The sequence below is a fragment of the Pristis pectinata genome, chromosome 30, assembly GCF_009764475.1.
Source record: "Pristis pectinata isolate sPriPec2 chromosome 30, sPriPec2.1.pri, whole genome shotgun sequence".
In the NCBI taxonomy this organism is placed as follows: Eukaryota; Metazoa; Chordata; class Chondrichthyes; order Rhinopristiformes; family Pristidae; genus Pristis; species Pristis pectinata.
This window is the reverse complement of record NC_067434.1, coordinates 24,951,687-24,969,752: the sequence shown is the minus strand read 5'-3', so window position 1 is coordinate 24,969,752 and position 18,066 is coordinate 24,951,687.

Genomic DNA, 18,066 nt, shown 5'->3' with positions numbered 1-18,066 from the left:
GCTTAAGGTAATGGAACCCTTGGGAGGCAGTGATCATAATATGATAGAATTCACCCTGCAGTTTGAGAGAGAGAAGCTAAATCAGATGTATCAGTGTTACAGTTGAGTAAAGGTAACTACAGAGGCATGAGAGAGGAGCTGGCCAAAGTTGATTGGAAGGGGACCCCAGCAGGGATGACGGTAGAGCAGCAAAGGCAGGAGTTTCTGGGAGTAATTCGGAAGATGCAGGATCAGTTCATCCCAAAGAAGAAGCAGCATTCTAAAGGGAGGATGAGGCAACCGTGGCTGACAAGGGAAGTCAAAGACAACATAAAAGCAAAAGAGAGGGCATACACTATTGCAAAGATTAGTGGGAAGCTAGAGGATTGGGAAGCTTTTAAAAACCAACAGAAGGCAACTAAAAAAGCAAGAAGGGAAGAAAAGATGAAATATGAAGGTAAGCTAGCCAATAATATAGAAAAGGATACCAAAAAGTTTTTTCAGATATATAAAGAGTAAAAAAGGCAAGAGTGGACATCAGACAGCTGGAAAATGACCCTGGAGAAGTAATGGGAAACAAAGCAATGGCGGATGAACTGAATAAGTATTTTGCATCAGTCGTCACTGTGGGAGACACCAGCAACAAGCCAGAACTTCGAGAGTCAGGGGGCAGAAGTGAGCATCGTCACTATTGCTAAGGAGAAGGTGCTTGGGAAGTTGAAAGGTCTGAAGGTGGATAAGTCACCTGGACCGGATGGACTACACCCCAGGATTTTGAAGGAGGTAGCTGAAGAGATTGTGGAGGCATTAGTAGTGATCTTTCAAGAATCACTGGAGTCAGGAATGGTTCCAGACGACTGGAAAATCACAAATATCGCTCCACTCTTTAAGGAGGGAAGCAAAAGACAGAAAATTATAGGCAGGTTAGCCAGACTTCAGTGGTTTGTAAGATGTTAGAGTCCATTATTAAGGATGAGGTTTCAGGGTACTGGAAGCACATGATAAAATAGGCCAAAGTCAGCATGGTTTCCTTAAAGGGAGATCTTGCCTGACAAATCTGTTGGAATTCTTTGAGGAAGTAACAGGCAGGATAGACAAAGGAGAGTCAGTGAATGTTTACTTGGATTTCCAGTAGGCCTCTGACAAGGTGCCACATATGAGGCTGCTAAACAAAATAGGAGTCCATGTAGTGTAGCGGTTAGCATAACGCTATTACAGTGCAAGCAACCTGGATTCAATTCCGGCCGCTGTCTGTAAGGAGTTTGTACGTTCTCCCCATGTCTGTGTGGGTTTCCTCCAGGTGTTCCGGTTTCCTCCTACATTCCAAAGACGTACGGGTTAGGAAGTTGTCGGCATGCTATGTTGGCGCTGGAAACGTGGCGACACTTGCAGGCTGCCCCCAGAACACTCTATGCAAAAGATGCATTTCACTGTGTGTTTCGAAGTATATGTGACTAATAAAGATATCTTATCTTATTACAGGAAAGGTACCAGCATGGATAGGCGATTGGCTGACTGACAGAAGGCAAAGAATGGGAATAAAGGGGACCTTTTCTGGTTGGCTGCCGGTGACTAGTGGTGTTCCGCAGGGGTCAGTGTTGGGTCTGCTACTTTTCATGTTATATGTTAATGATCTGGATGATGGAATTGATGTCCTTGTGGCCAAGTTTGCAGATGATTAAAAGTTAGGTGGGAGGACAAGTAGTGTTGAGGAAGCGGGAGTCTGCAGAAGGGCTTAGACAGGTTGGGAGAATGGGCAAAGAAGTGGCAGATGGAATACAGCGTAGGGAAGTGTACGGTCATGCACTTTCATAGAAGGAATAAAGGTGTAGACTATTTTCTAAATGGGGAGAGAATTCAGAAATCAGAGGTGGAACGGGATTTGGGAGTCCTAGTGCAGGATTCCCTAAAGGTTAACTTGCAGGTTGAGTCGGTAGTAAGGAAGGCAAATGCAATGTTAGCATTCATTTCGAGAGGACTAGAATATAAAAGCAAGGATGTAATGTTGAGGTTTTATCAGGCATTGGTCAGACCACATTTGGAGTATTGTGAGAAGTTTTGGGCCCCATATCTAAGGAAGGATGTGCTGGCATTGGAGAGGGTCCAGAGGAGGTTTATGAGAATGATCCTGGGGATGAAAGGATTAATGTATGAGGAGTGTTTGATGGCTCTGGGCCTGTACTCACTGGAGCTTAGAAGGAAAAGGCAGGGGGTGGGGGCAGAAATCTCATTGAAACCTACCAAATATTGAAAGGCCTGGATAGTGGACGTGGAGAGGATGTTTCCATCAGTAGGACCAGAGGGCACAGCCTCAGAATTGAAGGACATCCCTTTAGAACAGAGATGAGGAATTTCTTTAGCCAGAGGGTGGTGAATCTGTGGAATTCATTGCAACAGATGGTTGTGGAATTCAAGTCACTGGGTGTATTTAAAGTAGATTCTTGATTAGTGAGGGGTTCAAAGGTTACGGGGAGAAGGAAGGAGAATGGGGTTGAGAGGGAAAAATAAATCAGCCACAATCAAATGGTGGAGCAGACTTGATGGGCCGAATGGCCTAATTGTGCTCCCATGTCTTATTCAGAAGTACAATTTCAAAATCTGCAGACAGCACTAAGTTGGGGTGTAGTTAATACAGAGGAAGACTGCAATAAAGCACATTAAACGTATCAATAAAATGTAGAATGGAAGGGAACCGGCATATACATCAGGTCGTGTGAGTTGGTGCATTTTTTGTCAGGAAAAGTACAGTGGGTCACCTCCTTGGAAAGAGAACATCTAATGAGGGAGCTGAGGGACCTGAAGACACAAATAGACAAAGCACTCAGGGTATCATGCCATGGTATTTGTCACATGCTTACATAGTAATGCTAATTAATTGCATGAAGTGCTTTGAGGCATTTTGTTTCAAAATGTACTGAATAAATACATGTATGATTATTGAACTTGCAATTAAAGATCATGTCAAAACAATGCTGATTAAATAACCAGACAATCAGAATGGAATGCAAGTCAAAGGCAGCCAGTGGGTTTGTTAATGCCTAGGAGAGCTTTCATCAAGCACAAGTCCTTGATTAAACATGTAACTGCATGGTACTTAAAATTTTATTAAAGTCAATATTGTCTTTTCAGTGCTTTGATTTACCATGTGTTCTACCTGAGAATTTACTGTCTGCAGTGCACATCACAAGTTACCGTCTTCTGCCTTCTTTGGCCCACTTGGGTTTTGGTTGAATTTCAGGTGCCAGATGTTTGGGCAGCTGGGCTTCAGTGGAAGCACTGATAGTCCTGAGACAAAACTGTAGGTTCAAACTCCATTCCAGTGACCTAAGTGTGAAACTCAGAGCAGAGGTCAATAGGAGAACAACTGCTCCTCCATGGAATTTTATTGGATGTGATGAATATCTGTGATTTCTGAGTGGACATGACCGATCTCAGGATACGGTTTAAGCACAGAACAATATCAGCCATGAGTCATGGAATAAACTCAACAGTGTGTATAATGTACTGCTGCTCCAAAGTTCTCTCTGGCAAGCTGAGCAAGCTCTGTTCCTCAACCAACACCACATCAAGCAGATTATCTAATTGGCACTGCACGATTCTTTGTGGGATCTTGCTGTGTGCAATTGGTTGCAGTGAAACACCTTCAAGAGGTTTAACATTTCAAAAGCACTGCATCAACTTTAATGCCCTTTGGGGAAAGTACATTAGAAACAGAAGTATTTTTCAGTTTAATAGCTCATTCAGGTACAACATTGAGCAAATTTCTGTGGGGAACATTGACTGAGAGATCAACAGTTTGCAAATCCCTGATCAAAGCTTCCTGTGAGGTGTCACATTCAGTGTAAACTTGAAACCCTATTCCTTCACTACTTACTATTTGCATGACTTGCCAACTGAACTCAGTGTTCTGGCCATCATAGAACACAGGAACAGGCCCTTTGGCCCACAGTGTCTATGCCGACCATGATGCCAAATTAAACTAAACCTAGAGCAACAAACAATCTGCTGGAGGAGCTCAGCAGGTCGAGCAGCATCTGTGGGGGGGAAGGAGTTGTTGACGTTTCGGGTTGAAACCCTGCATCGTCGATTCCTTTCCTCTCACAGATGCTGCTCAACCCACTGAGTTCCTCCAGCAGATTGTTTGTTGCTCGAGGTTCCAGCGGCTGCCTACACGTGATCCACATCCCTCCATTCCCTACATGTTCATGTGTCTGTTTAAATGCCTCTTAAATTCCATCAATGTGCAAACAATATCAGATGCAGCTCTAGGACAGACCCAGAACATGCCTGGATTTTCCCGGGTGTGCTCACTCCTTGAACTTGCTGCCTGTATTCCCCATTCCCCTGAACTCCCTCTCTCCGGATACAGAAGACCGACACGCTGTCCCAGGCAGCCCTGGAGCTGATTGGCAGCAGTGCCTTGGGAAAGGGGATGGAAAGAACATAGGAAAGGGAAGGAGTTGGTCGATTGGGCAGTCACGCCCGTTCCCACAATCTTCAACCACCATCCCCCATACCATTCATTCCCTTACTGTCCAGAAATCTGTTTGAACATATTCAGTGTTCACAGCCCTCTTGCATAGAGAATTACATAGAATCACCACCTCTGGGTGAAAACATTTCTTCTCACCTCAGTTCTGAATGACCAACCATAATGTTGAGACTGTGTGCCCTGGTTCTGGACACTGCAGCCAGGGGAAACATCTACCTGCATCAACACTCTCGAGCCCTATAGAAAGTTTGTACATTTCAATAAGATCGCCTCTCCTTCTAAACTCAGTGCCCAGTCTGCTTCATTTCTCCTTTTACAACAAACTGAGGAACCAACCTGGTGAACCTTCACCACACTGCCCCTATCGCAAGGCTATCCTTCCCTAGGCAGGGAGACAAGTCCTGTACCCAATATTCCAAACACAGTCTCACCACAGGACTGCATCTGGAATAAATATTTATTGTAAGATGTCTTTATTCTTGTACTCAAATCCTCTCACAATAAAGGCCAATGTGATATTTGCCCTCCCAATTGCTTGCTAACTTTTAGTGATTCATGCACAAGGACAACTCTAAGCACCAGCTTCTTTCAGTCTCCTACCATTTAGAAAATACTTCATCTTTCCATTTTTCTCCACCCACCATGTCCTCACCCAGTCACAATCCTGTCTATACCCTCTTGAAGCCTCCCTGCATCCTCCTCACAGTCCCAGCTTTGTATTGTACCCATGAAACTCCATGACTGACCTCAATACATCTCCTCCAGGAAGCCCCAGTCTCCAGTGTCACCATCTACCAAAGATGTTCAAGAATTCCTGAACGACTCAGAAGTGCATCCGGAATTTGTGCTTGCTTTGTAACAACCTGCAATTTCCTCAGAAGGTTCCTATGGCCAACATTGCTTCAGATACATAGACAACACATGGTGCTCTATGAAACCTCTGACTCCTAGTCTCTGGTAGCCATTCATTTGTCAACAGAGCAAATTAATGTTACAATTTTTAAAAACACATTTCTGCACAAGTTACATGGCTGAAAATTGCATTAAAATTCATCAATGCTGAAATAACATCTGCCAAAGAGAGGTCTGGTCTCCATGAGAAAACTGGTGGCCATGGCAACAGGAGAGCAGGATCTCCAGGAAAGAGTCAAAGTAGACCCGAGGGGCACAGAAGGAGACCAAGTGCTGAAAGTTCCCAACTTTCCGAAGGGATGAGGATGGAACAAAGTAAATAACTCTCATCTTTCGACCAATTTTATAACTTCTCCTGGTGCAACAACAGTGGTACAAGCTCGACAAAAGTCTCATGGCACCAAGTCAAGCACAGGCAGAGAAACCTCCTTCTGATTCCCACCTCCCATCCTCCCTTAGTTGATGAATCAGTGCTCCTCCATGTTGAACGGCACTTGGAAGAAACGTTGAAAGTACCAAGGGCGTAGAATGTACCCTGAGCGGGGACCTCAATGTCCAACACCAAGAGTGGCTCCATAGCACCAGCACTGACCAAGCTAGCTGAGTCCTGAAGAACAGAGCTGTCAGATGGGGCTATGGCAGAACAGATATAGCTTCTTGATCTTGTCCTTACCAATTTATTTGTGGTCGATGTATCTAGCTTTGGTAGAAATGACTATCACGCAGTTCTTCTGGAGACAAAGTCTTGTCTTCACACTGAGCACACCCTCCATCATGTTGTTTGCCACTCCAGACATGCTGAGCGGCAGAGACGCACAACAGATCGGGCAGCTCAACACAGTGGACAGGCAGAAAGAGCAAACATTTTTCACAGAGCAAGATCCCACAGATAGTAGTGAGGTAACTATTTTAGTGATGATAGTTGAGGGATAAATTTTGACCACAAGTGCTCCTACTATTCAAGTGGTGTTCTGCAGGGTTTGGGCAGAAGTCCAGTCTCCTAATCATTATCACCCACATTGAAGGTGCATGCATATGCTTTCAATGTAAGGCTCATTGTGACCCTCCAAAACCAGGCAGATCTCATTACCTGCACTTGCCCGTGGAGCCACGGAATCCTTTGGGCCCAGTTAAGAAAATGGATGATGCCTCGATTAAGTTCGCGTCCAGGCATCAGATCCTTCAAGTGCGTCACTGTAGCATCTGCCTAAATAAGCTGTACAAACCCCGGAGTGGGGTTTGAAGTAATAATTTTGTATGTGAAAGATGAATTCTTGACCTCACAATCTACCTTATCATAGCCCTTGCACCTCTTGTCTGCCTGCACTACACTTTCTCTGTTATTGTAACACCATATTCTGCATTCTGTTATTGCTTTCGCTTGTACTACTTCAAAGTACTCATGTTTTGAAATGATCTGTATGGATGGCTTACAAAGCAAAGTTTTTCACTGTACCTCAGTACATGTGACAATATTAAACAAATACCAATAAACCAATACCAATAATCTGCTGACTCATCACCAAAATGCAAATGACAAGAGTGATGCCAAAAATGGGTTAACCTGCCCATCCTAGCGCCGGGATGAAGTGTAGGCAAGAGAAACCACGGTTCTATTCCAAATTTCAGCTTTCATGTTGAACGGCACTTGGAAGAAACGATGAAAGTACCAAGGGCGTAGAATGTACCCTGAGTGGGGACCTCAATGTCCAACACCAAGAGTGGCTCCAAGAAAGGCCACTCAGATATTTCTGTTTAGTTCACTAGTGAACATAAGATAAGATAAGATCTTTATTAGTCACATGTACATCGAAACACACAGTGAAATACATCTTTTGCGTAGTGATTTTTGGGGGGCAGCCCGCAAGTGTCACCACACTTCCGGCGCCAACATAGCATGCCCACAACTTCCTAACCCGTACATCTTTGGAATGTGGGAGGAAACTGGAGCACCCGGAGGAAACCCACGCAGACACGGGGAGAACGTACAAACTCCTTACAGACAGCGGCCGGATTTGAACCCGGGTCGCTGGCGCTGTAAAGCGTTACGCTAACCGCTACACTACCGTGCCGTCCATGAAGTAACATGGGACAGGGGAGGAGGATGAATGATGTGGAGAAATAAGATCGGCTTGTCTCAGCTGTGGAATTATAACCGGGCAGATTCCAATTATCTAGAAATAGACAGAGAAGGGAAAATGTTAGTGGTTACAAAGGGAGATTTTTTTGCTATGTAATAATGGGTATTTTCTCAATCAATATGTTTTTATTTCAACAAGAAAGGGAACATTTTTGGTGTGGTTTTAGGCAATCAAATGAAACAAGTAAGCGGGACCAGCTAAAAATAAGTACGGATTTTGGAAGCTGAGAATACTGTTAATTAGAGTCAAGGGTTGAGAAAAGAGAAGAAGGAAAGTTGAGGACAAGGGCATGGACAAAAAAGTGTAATCTATAATTACAAATAACCTCCCTGAGATTATGTGGAAAGGAACCTAAATCAGGCACGGGAAATAAGAAAGCAGGGGATTAAGAGGATGACGTGTATCTGAGGAAAAGAAAAGAAATAATAAAGGGCAGGGTCTGATGAAGAGTCTTCAACCTGAAGCATTAACTCTGCTTCTATTTCCACAGATGCTGCCCGACCTGCTGAGTGTTTCCAGCAATTTCTGTTTTTGGTTCAGACTTCTAGCATCTGAAGTAATAAAAGGGAAGTTGCATTTGTGGGACTTGAAGGAAAATGCCACAAATCTAAATTTAGAAAAGGCATTTGAGCTTTCATTTCTGATGGAAATACAACACAGCCAGCAGCTGATCTACACAAGCATTAGATAAACTAGTCCCAGCCTTTGACAGATGCCCCTGACATGAACTCAGGTTGCTCATTAATGTTGAAATGATGTCTGCAATAACTTGAGTGATCAATGGGGACATTTTTAATGGACCCAGACTGTGTTAGATCCAGGACAAAATCTGGGACTGAACTTTCCCTACATTTACACCAGTGACACAGGCCACAGAGGTGAAGATTAAATACTCAGCCAGAAAAGGTCATGGAATTCTCATCTGCAAGTAGAAGTCACTTGTTCACATTTGTTTACCTAACACATCCACGCCCATAAACTGGCTAGGCCCTGAGCTACAGAACTTCATCTGTGAGTTTGCCATGTCTACACTTGCCCAGAGAGTCTCTTCAAATTACAACCAGATTTTCAGGCACAGCTGATGAAAAGTCATTTTTTACTGTTTTATTGCATTTTTAAGCATTTTTAGCATCTGTCCTCACTGAGACCTACACTGCACTTGGAATCTTACAGCATCAGTACGTAAGATTAAAAATTGAGAAGCTTTCCTAATCAAGTAAATGAAATGAAACGTTAATCATTGTGCTTAAAGTGAAAGCATACCATGTGGGTTCTTGCTTTCCTTTGATGCTACTTGTTTTCCTGATTTATGGCTCTTTTACACTTGAATGTATTAGAAAGACAATAATGGGAAATTTAAGCACAAGTTGACAACAACACATTTTCACATCTAACTTTTGGATTGCCCCTCAACCCCTTGCCCCTCTCTATTTTATAACAATATTGGAACACATTTGGTTGAACACTATTGTGTTCCATTTCAAAATTCCTTTTAGATGAATAAGGCACAAACAGAAACTGCAAACTCTGTAGTTTGTCAACTTGGGGAGAAGTGAAACTCAGCTCTCTCATAAACTTCAAAGAATCCAAAGTGATTTGCCTCAACATGTGTTATTAATTATGACTTACAGTTTTTGAAACCTTGCAGTTTTGGAACTTTTTGAAAACAGGAATTCTCTAAAACTTTATTTAAAAAAAATTTAAGGAGAAACAGATACTCAGAATGGAACTAATCAAAGGTGTTTGATAGAAAGAATGTGTGTTGTTTTCCCACTCGATTTCAGACACTGTAACATTTACTTTGTTCATTAGTTAGATGACATCTCAAAGATGCTGCGGCATGTTTTTTAACTTTCTTTCCCTTTTATTACTAACCCAGGGTAGAAATGTCAAACACCAGAGGACATGCTTTTAAGGTTAAAGGGAGGAAGCTTAAAGGTGACATAAGGAGCAAGTTTTTACGCAGCGAGTGGTGGGTGCCTGGAGTGGGTTACCAGGGGTAGTCATGGAAGCAGGCAGTTTGGTGGAGATTAAGAGGTGTTCAGATAGACACATGAATATGAAGGGAATGGAGGGATATGGATGATACACAGGAGGAGGACATTTAGTGTAAATCAGCATTAAGATCGGCACAACATCGTGGGCCGAATGGCCTGTCCGGTACTGGACTGTTCTATGTTCTATGTTAACTTTAATCTTTCATTGAAGGTTTTGGAGATTTGGAAAGCAGAGACTTGTTTGACTGTTACTGGCATTCGCCAGATTCCTCTTCATTGCTGAGAAGTTAGTTCCTTTTAAATGTGATGTCTGCTTAATCAGACGATGTGAATTATGTGCACCCATGTGGACCTGGGATATGTTAATGCCCAGGGCTAAATTAATGTTTACATTGAAGTCTTGTGGTACAGCCCCCTTTATCTCCTGCTGGGGTAATCTGCACGTTCCACACTATGCGCCAGCTCGACAGACCTCCAGCCAAAGTCAGCAGCTTCCCAACACATCCTTATTTTCAACAGGCAAACATCGATGGACCCCGAGGTAAATCCAAACTGTCCAACGTGATTGTGATGCCAGTATACATCTCCACTGCATCTCTTGAAACAGTGTGATCCTCCGCTGGTGGAGATCGTGAAGTGGGGGTGAATGGTTAAATAAATACAAAGCCAAACCAATCTGAGTGTAAAGTCTGGTTACACTCACACTGAAAATCTGCCCCACCTTATCCCAGCCCAAGCTCTGAGTCATAGAGAGATACAGAAACAGGCCCTTTAGCTCATGGAGTCCACACTGACCATCTAACACCCATTTTAACACTAATCCTACCTTAACCCATTTTATTCTCCTTGGTTGCCCATCGACTACCCCCAGATTCTACTGCTCTCCTACACACTCGGCAATTTGCAGGGGCCAATTAACCTTCCAAACTGCACATCTTTAGGATGTGGGAGGAAACCAGAGCACCCAGAGGAAACCCGCAGGTGCAAAACTCCACACAGACAGCACCAGTGGTCAGGATTGAACTCAGCTCATTGAAGCTGTGCAGCAATGGTTCTACTAACTATGCACCGCACCCCTCTGTTGGACCTAGCACCCATGATCAAGATGTTCTGGATGTTTATGTGCAGGTCTGATGTTCTGCAGTGTCTGACTCTCACTAGCATGGGCCTCTCAGTTTGGACAAACAGATGCATCTAACTTGAGGACACCCATGAGTGCCGGTACTGAGGGAGTCCTACATCGTTGAAGGTCCCATATTTCAGAGAAGAGTACTGCTGCTCAGTCACTTTACCTCACTGTGGGATCTTGCTGTGTACTCATTGGCATTTCCACCCTCAGAACAGTAGCTACTCTTCAAATGTGCATCATGGGATGTCCTGGCCAGATGGTGGCTACTTAAATGCCAAGTCCTGTCCTTCACTTTGTGCAGGTGTAACTTAATTTGTTGCTCTAATTTGCTTTAACTGGACTAAATGAGGAATTTGAAACAACCCCAAGTACCTAAAAAGGGACCGGCTTGAGTTACAACAGCACCTTTTGTGGCCTCAGCACATTCCAAAGCACCTTAAAAGCCAATGAACATGTTTGAAATGTAGTCTTTGATGCAATGTAGAAAACAGCAAATCCTTTTGCAGAGCAAGATCCCATAGTTAAGATGTGATGTCTAGGACACTGGATAACTCGTCTGATCTGTTCAAAACTTACCATGGGAATATGTACATCCCTCCGATCCAAAAAACAGTGCTCCCTCAGTACCACCCCTTTTTTTATAATATAAACATTTATTAGCCAAAAGCACTACAAAAGAACAACCATTGTCAAAATACTACAATACAGAAAGAAGAAAACAAACTAAACAGCTACATAACTACAGCAAAATAACGCTAACTAAACACCCACTAAACGCACACGCAACACTTCAGAGAGGAATTGCATTCTCACCGTTCACGGCACACGCGATCCCAAGGGGCCCACTGAGCGCGGAACTCAACCAGGGTGCCCACGGATACCGCGTGCTCCCTCTCCAAAGACACCCATGCACGGACATAAGCCCAGAAAACGGGCAGGCAGGCTGACCGGCCGGAACCCTCGGCCACCCGCTTTGGACCCATGGATGGCCAGTTTGGCCAGGCCCAGCAGAAGACCCACCAGGAGATCCCCCTTCAGCACCGCCCCTTTTTTTAATACAAAACGTTTATTCGCTAAAAGCACTACAAAAGACAACCAATATCAATACATTACAGATAATACAGAAAGAAACAACTAAGCAACTACATAACTATAGTGAATAATGCAAACTAATACTTGCGAAACACACACGCAACACTACACCCGCTACCGCAACACACAACACTTCAGATCAAAATCACATTGGTACCGTCCACAACACACGCGATCCCCTGAGGGGCCCACCGAGCGCGGAACTCAGCCAGGGTGCCCGCGGAGACCGCGTGCTCCCTCTCCAAAGACACCCGTGCGCGCACGTAAGCATGGAAGACAGGCAGGCAGGTGGACCGGCCAGAACCCTCGGCCACCCGTCGCCGCGTCCTGTGGATGGCCAGCTTGGCCAGGCCCAGCAGAAGACCCACCAGGAGATCCTCCGCGCGCCCCGCCCCGTGCCGCACCGGGTGCCCGTAAACCAACAGCATCGGGCTGAAGTGCAGCCAGAACTTGAGCAGCAGCCCCTTCAGATATGCAAAGAGGGGCTGCATCAGTACCGCCCTTTTTTTTTACAAAACGTTTATTCACTAAAAGCACTGCAAAAAACAACCAACATCAAATACAGTACATCTAATACAGAAAGAAACAACTAGGCAAAACTAATACCCGTGCAACACTACGCCTGCCACTGCAACACACAACACTTCATATCAAAATCGCATCGGAACCATCCACGACACACTCGATCCCCTGAGGGGCCTCAGTACCAACCCTCCCACAGTGTGATCCTCCCTCAGTACTACCCCTCCCTCAGTGTGACACTCCCTCAGTACTGCCCCTTTATTTATATATAATAATGTTTATTCACTAAAAGCACTACAAAAGACAACCAGTGTCAATACACTACATCTAATACAGAAAAGAAGAAACTACGCAACGACATACTATGGTAGAGAATGCAAACTAATACTAACGAAACATACGCGACGCTACACCTGTCAACGCAACACGCGACACTTCAAATAAGAATCGCGTTCGTACCGTCCACGACACACGCGATCCCCTGAGGGGCCCACTGAGCACTCAGTACTGCCCCTCCCACAGTGTGACGGTCCACACTTGCGGGCTGCCCCCAGAACACCCTACACAGAATATGCATCTCACTGTGTGTTTCGATGTACATGTCAGTAATAAAGAAATCTTACCTTATAGTATTTTATCTCTAAAAGTGCAATGTTCTCCCAGTGCTGCCCTTCCAATTGTGTCACTTCTTTGCTCCTGCCCCCTCAACAATGCAACACTCCCTCAATACACCCCTTCCAGCAATGTGGCACTCCCTCAATGCTACCCATTCAACAATTCAACACTCCCTCTAATATAACCCTCCATCAATGCAGCATTCCCTCTCTGACAGTGCGGCACTCACTCAGTACCGTCCCTCTCTGACAGTGCGGCACTCACTCAGTACCGTCCCTCTCTGACAGTGCGGCACTCACTCAGTACCGTCCCTCTCTGACAGTGCGGCACTCACTCAGTACTGCCCCTCTCTGACAGTGCGGCACTCACTCAGTACTGCCCCTCTCTGACAGTGCGGCACTCACTCAGTACTGTCCCTCTGACTGTGTGGCACTCCCTCAATACTGTCCCTCGGTGTGGCACTCCCTCAGTACTGTAACTGCGACTGTGTGGCACTCCCTCATCACTGGGCCTCCAACAATGCAGTGCTTCCTCAGTTCTGGACTAAAGTACTGGTATAACTTTTTATGGTCAAGTCTCTACAGTGGGACTGAACTCACAACCTTCTGATGTAGAGGCAAGCTGCCATCAACTGGGCACCAAAAGCCATGGGGAACACCACCCGCTGGGAGTTGCCCTCCAAGCCACGCCCCATCCTGACTTGGAAATATATCATTCTTCCTTCACCGTCACTGGGTCAAAATCCTGGAACTCCCTCCCTAACAGCCTTGTGGGGTCTACCCACACCTCAAGGACTGCAGGGAAGGCAGCTCACCACCACCTTCTCAAGGGCAGCTAGGGATGGGAAATTAAATGCTGGCTCAGTCTGTGAAGCCCACATCCTTTGAATGAATATTAAAAAAAAACTGAATCACAACTTGGTTTTGAGACAGCATCACATCTCGGGTGCATCAAAACTGCCCTGCAAACCCTGCTGATGCATCTGCACCCTGCCCACATTGGGCTGTGGGCTACACTTTCCTTTCTAACCACAGCCTGCATTTGAGGACGTGATGTGCATTTTCTTTGCCGCTGTAAATCTATCTGAGTTGGTGCAGTATTTCCATTATTTCCATGTGGGTTTGTACTATATTCCAGGAAATAGATTTATATTTATAAAGAGATTATGGTTAAAATTGGGCTTTACTGGAAGGCGGAATATGGGACATTTTTCAGGAAAAACCTGTGCCAAGAATTTGCACACATTTTTTTACACAAAGCACATATCAAAGCTGTCCAGCATGATTAGATCATGGTCGCAATCATTTCCATTATCAACCACTGGGAACTTGGATCAAATGTTTGTGGGTGAGACACACCATAGCATGGCTGACGCTTGCTTAACACCAGATGTTCCGGGTGACATCTCCTCCAATGACAACAGAAATTGGAGCTTTTAGAGGAAATCTATAACCTTTATTATTCACTTTCAGGAAAATCAGGAGCACATTTTGCAGGGAGACACAAGATTGTGCAGATGCTGGAATCTGGAGCAACAAAGATTCAGCTGGAGGAACTCATCAGGTCAAGCAGCATCTGTGGGGGAAAGGAATTGTCAACACTTCAGGATGAAACACTGTATTGGGTCCTGATGCAGGGTTTCGACCTGAAACATTGACAGCTCCTTTCCCCCCACAGATGCTGCTCGACCTGCTGAGTTCCTCCAGCAGACTGTTTCTTGCGCATTGTACAGGGATTGGAATGAGTTGGCAATGACAGCACATTTTTTTAATTCAATTGTTTTGAGATCTGAGCATCACTGAGGACACCAACATTTAGTGCCCACCCTGAGTTGCCCTTGAGAAGGTGATATTGAGCCACCTGCTTGAACTGCTGCAGACCTTCTGATGACAGTGGTCCCACAGTGGGTTGGGAGAAGCTTGACACCATCCAGGACAAAGCAGCCTTGCGTCCCACCCTAAGCATTCATTCCCTCCGTTTTGCACGCACACAGTGGCTGCAATGTGAGCCCGCTACAAAATTCACTGCAGTTACTTGCTCAGGCTACACCTACAGCACCTCCCAAACACAAGACCTCTACCTCCAAGAAGGTCAAGGACAGGCGGCACAGGGGCTTACTGCCACCTGCAGATTCCCTTCCAAGTCACACATGAACTTAATTTGGAAATGTCCTTCATCATCACCAGGTCTAAATCCTGGAGCTCCCTCCATAGCACCATGGTAGCACCTTCACCACGCAGATGGTAGTGGTTCAGGAAGGCAGCTCGCCACTACCTACCCAAGGGCATTAAACATTGCCCTTGCCGCACCCTGAGACGTGAATATAAACATGTTTTCCCCCCATAACCCTTTATCTGGCCTGCTGTCAAATATTGTTTGATAATGCTTCTGGCAAGTGTCTGGGGCTGTTTTGCCGTGTTAAACACAATGTGGTTACTGTTGTTAACTGTGGCTGTTGCTGTTGGATATTTTTGGACAATTGGATAGTGTTGTTATCATCTTCTGCAATATGGAAGAGTCTGATTATTCCTGGTCTGACCTTGCTGGATGTCCACCAGCAGGAAATCACACCAGCACGGGGTTCTGACACCTCCTGGTTATCCCGCTCTTACAACTTTTGCCTCCAGAGCTCTGATTCTGAATTACACTTTAAGACCCAAATCAGGGCTTCCTTGGTGTTTATTTTCATATTACAGGGCATGAGCTACCGAGAGATACAATGTATGATTTCTACACCTACTGAGTGATGTGGTACAGGAAATACAAGTTCTACACATGAAATTCAGAAAAAAACCTGCAGATGCTGGAAATCTGAAATAAAGCCAGAGAATGCTGGAACCTCTCAGTAGGTCAGGCAGCATCCGTGGGGAGAGAAAAACAGAGAAACAGTTAACGTTCCAGATCCAAGACTCTTTGTCAGAACCAGGAAGGGGAGAAAACAAGTTACTTTCAGTTGCAGAAGAGCTGAGGGAGGAATGATGTTATACTTGGAGACGCCAGAGACTGCAGACGCTGGAATGAAGAGCAACAAAAGTCTGCTGGAGGAACTCAGCGGGTCGACCAGCATCTGCGGGTGGGGGGGGGGGGGGGGGGGGGGGGGGGGGGGGGGAGGGAAGGAAGATGTAGATGGTTCGGTGTGAAACCCTGCATCAGGACTGAGAATGGAGAGGCCGTTTCCCCTCTCCACTCTCAGTCCTGATGCAGGATTTTGACCTGAAACATTGTCAATTCTTTCTCCCCCACAGGTGCTACTCAACCGGTGGAGTTCGTCCAGCAGACTGTTCGTTGCTTGGTATCATACTTGCACTGAGAACAATATAGATCTCTTGCAATAACATAATGCATTGGCCTTTATGCAATTACAAAGAGATTATGCAAAGTACACAGACAAAATTGTTTCGCGGGCATCCTACCTCCTTAAGGTTAACCTGCACAATGTGAGGGGAAAGCTTTCCATCTTTGTGCCTTTGGTGTCGCCAACCCATGCCTGTGGATAGAACATTGCTTTCAGCCTCTTTCCCACAACCAGTGACCTGAACATTAACTGTGCCTTGCAGTCCTGTACCAATCAACTGCTCCGTTTTCTATCACGATCCTATATTGCAATATTGACCCCACTTCATTGGATTTGGGGTGCAGTGAGACCTGCTATGGAGATGCATGAAAGTATTGAGCACTGGTGCCATCTTCTCCCCAGCCCGCGCTATAATTTTCCAGTCTTTCCTGTTTTCCTATTGAGGCCTCTGCAATGTCCATAAATTCCTCGTTTCAATTAAATGTTCCTGAATATACCTGAAATTTCAGAGTCAGAAGTGTCTACCTTCATTGCCATCCATTGCTGGACGTTTTTCTTGTTCTCACAGATGGAACAATTTCTGCTGGAGTACGGTTCTGTTCACACTCTTTGGTAATTTGCCTTCTTGGCCCAGATGTATGGTGATGTGCTCCATACAGGGCTGGTGGTCGGCTCTTGGCTCTTTGACCAGAGGATTTCCCCTCCACAAAGCCTACCAGTCACTGAGGGAGTGCTGCACTGCCAGAGAGATGGCTTTTTTGTAAATAAGATGTTAAATCATGGCCCCATCGTTGATGCGTTAAACGATTATATAAATGAACAGGCGAGATCTCCCCTGTGACTGGTTAATATTTATCCCTCAATCAGTTTCTGAAACAGATCATCAGATCACTGTTGTTTGTCAGAACTTGCTGTACACAAACTGGGCACCAGGTTCCTGAGATCGTGACAGAACCCAGAGAAACAAAGGACTGCAGATGTTGGAATCTAGAAGAAAAACATGATGATGCTGGAGGAACTCAGCAGGCCAGGCAGCATCCGTGGAGAAAAGCAGGCGGTCAATGTTTTGGGTCAGAACCTTTCCTCAGTACTTCAGGTTCTCCTGAGAGGGGGTAAAAGCTGCCATACAAATGCAAGCCTTCGTTTATTCATTCTGTTAATTCACCTTTCTTTCATTCTTAGCTGCGATATGCTGTGCTGTAAGGCTGTGGAAGAAGCTGACAGAATATAGAACATAGAACAGTCCAGCACAGGAACAGGCCCTTCAGCCCACGATGTCTGTGCCGACCATGATGCCAAATTAAACTAATCCCATCTGCCTGCACGTGATCCTTACCTCTCCATTCCCCGCATGTTCATGTGTCTGTCTAAATGCCTCTTAAACACCACTATCGTGTCTGGTTCCACCACTACCCATGGCAGCCTGTTCTCCAGGTACTTACCATTTTTTGTGTAAAAGAATTTGCCCCACACACCTCCTTTAAACTTTCCCCCTCTTACCTTAAATACATGTCCTCTAGTATTTTACTGTTCTATCCTGGTAAAAAGGCTCCGACTATCTACCCTGTCTCTGTCTCTCATAATTTTATAAACTTCTATCAGGTCTCCCCTCAGCCTCTGATGCTCCAGAGAAAACAACCCAAGTTTGTCCAACCTTTCCTCATAGTTAATACTCTCTAATCCAGGCAGCATCCTGGTGAACCTCCTCTGCACCCTCTCCAAAGCCTCCACATCCTTCCTGTGATGAGGTGACCAGAAGTGCACTCAGTACTCCAAATGCGGCCTGACCGAAGTTTTATACAGCTGCAACATGACTTTCTGACTCTTATACTCAACGTCCTGACTGATGAAGGCAAGTATGCCATATGCCTTCTTTACCACCATATCTACTT